General features: G+C 56.4%; 1 long non-coding RNA gene across 1 annotated transcript; it reads right to left on the minus strand.

The window, feature by feature from the left end:
* Positions 1 to 568: 568 nt before the first annotated feature.
* Positions 569 to 7,949, minus strand: LOC122475982. The gene is made up of 3 exons (XR_006295354.1): positions 7,756 to 7,949; positions 2,859 to 3,063; positions 569 to 758 (listed from the first exon to the last, which is right to left on the minus strand). It is a non-coding gene; the product is annotated as an uncharacterized LOC122475982 (long non-coding RNA).
* Positions 7,950 to 9,609: the final 1,660 nt, after the last annotated feature.

Here is a 9,609-nt window from a genome sequence, read left to right on the forward strand (position 1 = left end):
ATAAATGTTTGTTAAAGGAGTGAATCACGCTGTTCTCGGGGGCAGGGGTAGAAATGGCGGATGTTAGTCAAAGGGCACAACCTTCCGGTCAGGAGAGGAGCCAGTGCTGAGTGTGTAACTCACAGCGTGGTGACTACAGTTAGCGACACGTGATAGTTGCTGAGAGCAGGTCCTAAATGTCCTCCCCACGCACACCCGCGCGCGCACGATGATGGTGTGAGGTTGTGGAATGTTAACTAACCCTACTATGGCGATCCTTTCTCAATAGGAATTCGCATCGAATTGTTACATTGCACACCTGAAATTGATATAATGTTATATGTCAACGATATCTCAATAACGCTGAAAGATAATAATAACTCTGTCCGCATTTCTGCATCTTACTTAAAATGTAACCAACCTGGGGCGCCGGGGTGGCTCAGTCGGTTAAGTGTCCCACTTCAGCTCAGGTCGGGATCTGGCAGTCAGTGAGTTCAAGTCCCGCGTCGGGCTCTGCGCTGACGGCTCGGAGCCTGGAGCCCGCTTCGGATTCTGTGTCTCCCTCTCTCTCTGCCCCTCCCCTGCTCACGCTCTGTCTCTCTGTCTCCCCAAAATAAATAAACATTAAAACAATTAAAATAAAATATAATAAATAATAAACAAAACAAAATAAAATAAAATCTAACCAACCTGAGGCTACTGGCCGGCTGGGTCGGAAGAACCTCCAGCCCTTGATCTCGGGGTCATGAGTTTGAGCCCCACGTCGGGTGCAGAGATTACTAAAAAAAATGAATAAAACATAACCAACCTAATGAAATGCGCTCATGAAATTCAGATGCCTGGTGCCACAGTCTCCAGAAACACCAATCTATCAAACCTGTTACGATGAAGGGCTTCCAGCCAACTTTTACCTGGTGTCTCTCCCTTTTTTCTTCCCTTTCCACTCAACAAAATAACGTACATATCATCTCCAAGTAAAAGACTCAAGTAATGCATACGAAGGTAGACAGAAGACACCTGCACCCCGCGCCCTCCACAGGTAAGCCTTGCTGATATTTTCGTACAGACCCTCTGGGGCCTTTTTTCTATATATTTGCATCCACGTGTGCAAACATACTGTGGCAGAGTGCGGTTTCCAGAAACGGGCAGGCCACTTCCTATCCCACCGCTCTTCCAAAACCTCGCCCTGTCCACCGGTGGAGGCTCCGTCCCCACCCGGGCGGGGCCCGTGACCGCCTCACTACCGTGGCCCAGAAGCGACACTAGGTCACTCCCAAGGCCAGGTCCTAAGAAGCAGGACCGACCCGCCGTGGCTCTCTGTGCTCAGACACGTCAATTCTGGAGCCCTGAGCCCCCCTGGAAGGATTCTGAAGGCCCCGTGCTGGAAAGACCACAAGGACGGGCTGGACAGAGAAATCAGCAGAGCTTTCCTGGAGCCCGCCCGTCTGAGTGTTCCCAGCCCGAGTCCAGACACGTGAGGCCAAGAGGACGCCTTCAGCCCCGACCCGGTCAGAACACGAGCCGCTGAGTGAAAACCACCCAGTGGAACCCAATCAATCCCGGAAACCGTAAGTCACTGTAACGACAGTTGCCATTCAGCGGGCCCGGCTCGCCGTGTGGCCGTGCGGCCTTCCTTCTGCGGCAGAGACATTCCACAAGGCAGCACGGCTGGCGGGGAAGGGGGGTTGCTTTGGTCCGGGGAGGGGGCTTCAAAGGAAGGCCTACTTGGGAGCCCGCTGTGCGAAACGAACAAAGGAAGCCGCCGGGCCCTGCGTGGAGCTCCGGGAGGGCCCTTGACGAGCTCCTAGCCTTCGAGGCCACCCTTAAAGACCCCTGCCCTGTGCACAGAGTCCAAGCACCGGGCACAGCAGTGATGCTCCGTCTTCCCTCTTTCCCTGCGAGTCCACTACCCTCTAATGGTACACCTGCTTTGGGCGCACGACCAGGCGAGGCCGCCCGTGGGTTCGGGGCACAGTGGCTGATCCCCATGTTGCACACAGGAAGTCACGGATGACTGGGCTGGGGAATCTATTGTCATCCTTTCTAGAACTTCCTTTCTCTTGTCTCCACTTCATTTATTTATTTATTTATTTAAAATGATTTGCCCAAAGTCAGATTGGGCTTTTTTTTTTTTTTAAGTTTATTTATTTTTGAGACAGAGAGAGACAGAGCATGAACGGGGGAGGGGCAGAGAGAGAGGGAGGCACAGAATCGGAAGCAGGCTCCAGGCTCCGAGCCATCAGCCCAGAGCCCGACGCGGGGCTCGAACTCCCGGACCGAGAGATCATGACCTGAGCTGAAGTCGGACGCTTAACCGACTGAGCCACCCAGGCGCCCCTCTTGTCTCCACTTTAAATATCTGTCTTGGGGGGCGCCTGGGTGGCCCAATTGGTTAAGCATCCGACTTCAGCTCAGGTCATGATCTTGCGGTGCGTGAGTCCGAGCCCCACGTCAGGCTCTCTGCTGACAGCGTGGAGCCTGCTTGGGATTCTCTCTCTCCCTCTCTCTCTCTCTGCCCCTCCCCTGCTCTCTCACTCTCTCTCAAAATAAATAAACTTGGGGCACCTGGGTGGCGCAGTCGGTTAAGCGTCCGACTTCAGCCAGGTCACGATCTCGCGGCCCGTGAGTTCGAGCCCCACGTCGGGCTCTGGGCTGATGGCTCGGAGCCTGGAGCCTGTTTCCGATTCTGTGTCTCCCTCTCTCTCTGCCCCTCGCCCGTTCATGCTCTGTCTCTCTCTGTCCCAAAAATAAATAAACGTTGAAAACAAAAATTTAAAAAAAATAAATAAAAAATAAATAAACTTAAAAAAAATCTGTCTTAAAGGTGAGAAACAGGAATGGACATTGTGTCCCCTCTGTCACCTGTGGTCATTACTCACCCCTCCAGCAGAGGACAGCTTTTGGGCCCTTTCTTGATAACTCTTGCTTCATACATCGCTTCCCTGCTGCCCCCGCCACGAGAGGGGGAGACATCTCAGAGACCTTCCACAAACCTCTGCGAGGCTCCCCCAAAGTACTGTTGTCACTCGGCCACCAGGTTTGCGTGGGCCTTTCAATGTGCCCTTGGTCACCCGCGATCTCCTCCTGCAGGGAAAGGAAGGAGAGGAGAATTATTGCAAGGTACCACACATAGCCCTATGTAATCTCTGCAGTTTTCCAGGAGTATCACCTTCACGCTGAGGAAAGTGAAGCTCAGAGAGGGTCAGTGGCGTGCCTAAGGCCACACAGCTAGAAACGGCCGAGCTGGAACTCCATCTCCGGTCTGCCCGACCCAGCCTTCTGCACTGGCTTTCTCTAAACCTGCGCGATTCCGAGGTCCCCGTGTGACCACGCAGGATTTCTGAGTGCCCGCTGCTTCTTTATTCGTTCATGGGGGTACTGCCTAACCGTGCTCTGAGGTCTCCCCTCCCTCTGGGGTCCTGGGCCCCTCCAGTGTCCCTGTGACCACATAGTCAGGCCAACAGGGAAAGTGTTTTCTCCCTCGATCGTTTACGGGGCAACAGACAGGCCTGGCTCGGAATCCCAGAGCCGTTTCCTGCTGTGTGACCATGAACATGGCTCCTCGGCCTCTCTGAGCTTCTGTTTGGTCATCTGCACAAGGAGGATGAGGATTCAGACATCCGTGGGCTTGCGGTGCGATGCTGAGAACATATGCCTCATGCCTTCCGGGGTGCCCCCGTGAGGCGGGCATGAAAACAAAATGAGCCTGTACCCTTTTATTCCCAGGTTTTTCTCTTTCTCGTGGGTCAGCAACCAGGAGGCCCCTGCGTCTTCCCAGCAACACGGCCCTCGGGGGTCGGTCCGGAGCACGTGCAATGGCGGCGGGGGGGGGGGGGGGGCGGGTCTCGCGACTTGCCAGCGCTTATGGAGAGGAGGGGGCGAAGCACAGGCGGTCCCCTGCAGGGTTTGGGGACCATCCCGGGAGAGACCGCAGGTGCGGGGGGAGAGTCCACCGGGCCCACCTCTCGCCGCTTCCCCAGGACCCCGGTACAGCACAGCAAATGCTCGCCCCATGAAGGTGCGCTTTCTGGATGGGAGCTGAGTCCGTGGGGAGCCACCAGCCACGCGCGGGGGCGGTCGTGAGGTGCACACTGCGGATGGCCTGAGCGGCTTCCTTAGCCTGGCAGGGATGCAGGTGTGTGGGCCACAGGGCTCCCTTTGATGGTTACCTCTGTCAATCTCCAGCCCGCCCCCCATATATGCTGAAAATAATAGATTAGAAACGATGAAATACGGTGGACAACACGAGCCTTGAGAGCACTTGGACTTCAGGCGGCCTCGCCTGTGTAGCCTGTCTCACCCAAGCTGCCCCCCTCCAGCCGCAGCATCTCCATAGGGGCGCTCCCTTCAACGGACAGGCAAGCCCTCCCCCCTCCCATAACCAGTGAGAGATGCTGACACTGTCTTTCGGCCCCTACCCCCAGCCCGGGCCCCGCCTGCCCTCAGAGAGAGTCCCACGGGGGCCGTGTGCAGTGGCAGCCCCCCGGAGAGGGGCCACACGCTTACACATTCATTAACACACTTACTGGGTGACAAGTGCGTCCCTCCTCTGCCGCTGTCAGGAGGACGATGGCAGAGGGAGCCTTGAGCTTTGTCCACCCACCCAGGCCTTCCGCGGTCTCCCCACCTCCCTGGCGCCTGCGATCCTTGCCAGGGCCCCCTCCCATGCCCTCCAGGTACACAGCCTCTGGTTGCTTAGCAACGGCCAGCCTCTTCCCCTACCTCAGCACCTTCCCCTGCAGCTCCAGTAGAGCCGAGGCAGGGGTGGGGGCAGGTTGGACTTCACAGGAACCGCTGCCAGGGAATGTGTGGGAACAAGCCCCCAGACAGGCCGAGGGTAAAACCCAGGGCCCTCTCTAACACTTGGGTCCCACACGGTCTCTTGGAAAGTCCTGCCGGGCTCCGCCACCCCCAGCTTCTCAAAGCCCTAGTCCTCTTGTCCATCCTGTAAGTCTGCCTCCACCTGCATCAGTCCCAAGGGCAGGCCCGGCCTCTCCTTCGGCCCCTCCTGCTCAGGCTGAGCGAGGCCCAGTCCTAACACCCCCCACCCAACTACGCTCCCCAAGTTGCCATAGCAACTGTGGCCACACCCTTTGTTATCACCTCTCTAGGAAAGGCCTAAGGGGGGAGGGGGGATCCCAGAACAGACCCCCAGGGGTACCCTGCTTTCCGCACCTCCCACCGCCACCTGCAACCTGGGCTTCAGTTTCAATGGAAACTGACATTGAACTTCTGGGCGACCAGAAGAGGATTAGGCCCAGAAAAACAAAGTCCCTGCTGCTTTCCCTCTGTCCCTTCAGCTACAATATCAGAGTCCCCAAGAGAAGCCCCTGAAGAAGCTCAGCACCTGTGACAGGAACCTGCCCCACTCAGAAAAGCGTCCCCCAGCCCCCCCACTGACAGAGTGCCCTCCAAGGGCCCAGTGTCCATCGCACTGTCCACCTGACTTGACCTCTTTTTTTTTTTTTAATTTTTTTTCCAACGTTTATTTATTTTTGGGACAGAGAGAGACAGAGCATGAACGGGGGAGGGGCAGAGAGAGAGGGAGACACAGAATCGGAAACAGGCTCCAGGCTCCGAGCCATCAGCCCAGAGCCCGACGAGGGGCTCGAACTCACGGACCGCGAGATCGTGACCTGGCTGAAGTCGGACGCTTAACCGACTGCGCCACTCAGGCGCCCCCTGACTTGACCTCTTTACCTGCACTTCCTGCCACCCCACCCCCTCAGTCCTGGATGCTTGGGTCTGATAATAGGATCTGGGGGATAAGAACCAGGGCTAGGAAGCAGTGAGCGCACGCTTCCAGAGTGCGGGCTGGAGCCCGGCTCCCCGGCAGGACGGGCTGCCACAGAGCCCACAGAGCCGGAGATGCAGGGAGGGAGGCCTGGCCTCTGCCTTATAGCAGAGGAAGCAGGGAAACAGCAGATGGAACTTTCAGGCAGGAGACCGGACCAAGTGACCTCACCCAAACCATGTGGCCCTGTTGGTAATGCAGCCTGGCGAGCCTCCCAGCTCTCCTGGGTCCCCAAGTAGGAGAGCTTTTTATAGTTCACTCCCCAACTTGGGTTTGAATAATTAAACAAGATGGACAGAAATAGCAGCTGGACAGCAAAGTTGGGTTATTTTGGGGTTTTCTGGAACACAGAATGCTCCTGGACAGCACCCTACCCCGGCAGGGGGTGGAGCCGGCACCCAGGCAGCGGGGAGAGTCCTGTGGGGACCCATCCGTGCCCCTCGCGGTTCCTGAGCTGACAGGGTTGCTCTCCCCCAGAGGAGGGTCACCCCACTTCCTCCTGGTCTTCAGGGAAGGAGAGGGCTCTCAGAGCTCCTCCCCTGGCAGGAAGTTCCTTCTGTTGTCTGAAAGCCCTTCTACTTCAGAGATGGTGACAGATATCGAAAATCAGATCGATAAGCAGCTACGAGCCAGGCCGAACCAGGATGAGGTGGCTCTTGCTCCTCTGGCCAGCGAGCTGGAATCAGGTGGCAGGAGGCCTTGTGCCCCCCTCACCCCCCACTATAACCGCGGGGAAGCTGTAGAAGGAATGAAGGTTGGGGTGGGGGATGGGAGGCAGAGCCGGGCACAGGACAGACAGGGCTCCGGAGAAGGAGAGGCCGAAGATGGACCCGTGTCTGGGCTAAGAGACTCTGAAGGGGCAAGAAACTCCCCTCGTCCAGCTCCATTTAGTGTCCTCTGCCCCTGGCAGCCCAGCCTGGGGGTCCCGGGTCAGGGTTCTAAGCAGCAGAGCTGGGGTGGGGAGGCCCCCTCAACTCTCCACTGCAGACCCATCATTTCTGGCTTGTTTGCATAATACTTTTGGTTCGACCACAGTGATTAGGGCCTCACCCCAACCTCTGCCACAGAGCTGAAAAGCTGGGGCACAGAGCGGGGCATTTGTAGTGTTTTCTCCCTTTGGGTAACAGCTTCAGGGGTGGGTTTGGAGGTCAGATTTCAGGAAATACTGAAATCACTCATTCACTCATGTTTATTCACTCAGCAAACATTTTTAAATCACCAACCCTAAACCCTGCATGGTGTGGGTTCTGGGAATAAATTAGTGTGGCATGGTCCTCGCTCTCCATAAGCACACAGTTTGGTGGGGGAGGGAAGCATGCTAAAACGCACTCCCCACCATCATTGAGCGGCTTACAACGAAACAGATACCATGCAAGAGGGGCCGCCTCCTTCAATCCCGCTAACATGTGGTCCAAGCAGCATTAGCCCCATTTGACACTTAGCAGAGGTAAGATGAACACACTTGTTCCAAAGTCCCTCAGCCACTAAACAGTACAAAAGGGGATTCGACCCCGTGTCTACATCACTCCAAGATCTGAGCGCTTCAGCACTGCCTCGTGGTCGCTAATGCAAGGAAGGAAGACGCAGGTTCATTGAATGCTGTGGGCGGTCCGTCCTTAGCAGCTGGGACGCGCTAGCCCGCCGGTGGGGCATTCAGGGAGAGCCTCCTGAAGGAGGCGACTTTGCACTGGATCCCATTGGTTCTACAAATACCGAATACCTGCCTACCAGGAGCTTTGCTCTCCGTGCTGGAAATGCACCGTGCTGGAGATGCGGGGGAGAACGAGTTCCTTGCGTTGCGGACATGCGGGGCAGGGACGAAGGAAGGACTGACATTATAACTGGGCGAGTCTTAAGTGCCAGCCTCCTCTACTCTCAGAGCTGTTCTCCAGCGCTGCTCTCCCGGGCGCAAACCCCAACCTTCTGGGGAGTCTAGAGGAAACGCCTGGCCCTCCTACTCTGGGAAGGAGCACAACTCCTACCTGTCCTTCCTAACGTCTATCCTGCATGTCCTCTCGCTCCAACAGATTTCCCCACCTCTCATTTCATTCCTCCTTTCCAAGGCCAAACTCACAGCTGCGACCCTGCCGGCCGAAGGCGGCTGGCCCTTTAAGGCCACCTTCTTCCCCCCACGTGCCGTCTGGTTGGGCTGGCGACGCTGACGCACGCGTGACGTCAATGGCAGCTGGCGGAGTCTGGGCACGAGGAGCGAACTTGGGATGGGGGCGGGGGGCGAGAGCGAGAAGGCGGTTCATTTGCATTTAAAGGGGCCACTCCCGAATTGGTGAGCAGGGCTTTAAAGAAATGTGTATCTGGCAAACTTTCTGTCCTGGGCTACGAGGCAAGAAAAAGGCGTGGTACCGCTGAAGTCGAAGGTGACTTGAGTTTGCCATGTCAATTATGTCCTTCCGCAGAAAGGGAGAAATAGTCCGTCGGTGCCCGGGCTAGAAGCACGTGACCTGGAGGGGGCGGGTTGGGGGGGGAGGGAAGGAGGGAGGAGCTGGGGAGGCGAATGTCAGGCTTCGTTTCAGCTGCCCCCACCCCCACATCCTGCCCACCCTCTTGCAGCTGCCACCACATCCTGCCCAGCCTGGGGCAGGGAACTCTTGTAGGGGGGGCACGGACCGAGGACCCGGCTTTGGCACCCCTTTCCTGCCCCCTTCAGATCCAGGGCGGGGCCTCTGCCCTTTGCCCCGGGCCTGGCCCCAGACAGGGCACCCTGGCACTGAGCTTGGGGCACAGCTTTGCCAGCACAGCCTAGGACAACTCTCTGCTTAACTCCTCCCCCCCCCGCCCCCCTTTCTGGCCTAGAGCTGGACTTGTCTGGGCCCCAGATCAGAGCCCCATCCCTGGGCCAGCACAGAGTAATCAATGGACAAATAGAGGAGATATCCATTAAAGTTTTTGTAATCTTAACTGAGATACACAGCTACGTACACAGATATGCACAGATTCATGTAACAGACATTGGCTGAACGCGTTCCACTCCAGGTCCTGCAAAACCAAAGCTTATTTAACTGCTGCCCTCAAGGAGATCAGGACCCGGTGCAGAAGAGTAAATTGGAAACCAAAAATGTCAGTCCAGCCCGATGTGTACTGGCGAGGTAGCCACGTGGCTTACAGAGCACTCTACACAAGCAGATGATATACACAGGCCCTGGTGGAGAATGTGCACACAGGAGGGCCCCCAGACCCCTGCTGATGGCCCCTGCCCTCACAAACAAGGTGGAAGGTGTGGGGAGAGATTGAAAAATGGGGAGGAAGAATGATCAGCCCAGTAGAAGGATGAAATGGAGGGAGGTAGGGGGCGGGGATCCTCCAAATGGCAGTGAGGAAGGAGAAAGGGGTCAAACCAAGCAGCCAGAAGAAGGCTGGAACAGCAGCAGTGGCTTCCTAGGGTTCTGGAACAACAGGCAAGAAGGGAAGCAGCCCTTGGGGGTGAGGAAGACCTTTCCCAATTACCATGGCCGTGTGAATAAAGGGTGTCCCTTTGTTGTAGAAACTACGAGGGCCCTCGAGGGCCACGCTGTTACGGAGGAGTCACACACTTTACAGGCCTTTGGTGGGCACTTGTCTGCCTCCTCGGGGGTTTTATAGCAACTTTGGGCTGTAAGATGACTTTTCTCTACAAAAGATGGGTTGGGAGCCAGAGGGGGAGAAGGAAGAATGAAAACCCAGGCCCCTGAGGCTGCCAGGGTATTCTTCCCCCTAAAGGATCCTGGGATGGGTAGTGCAGGGGCTAGAAGACAAAGATGCGGTGAGTCAGTTTCAGGAAGTCTTTATTATAATCTAACTCCCAGCAACATTTCTCCCTGGATCCTTTCTTAGTCTTTCTC

The sequence above is a fragment of the Prionailurus bengalensis genome, chromosome E4 (genome assembly GCF_016509475.1).
Source record: "Prionailurus bengalensis isolate Pbe53 chromosome E4, Fcat_Pben_1.1_paternal_pri, whole genome shotgun sequence".
Taxonomy (NCBI): Eukaryota; Metazoa; Chordata; class Mammalia; order Carnivora; family Felidae; genus Prionailurus; species Prionailurus bengalensis.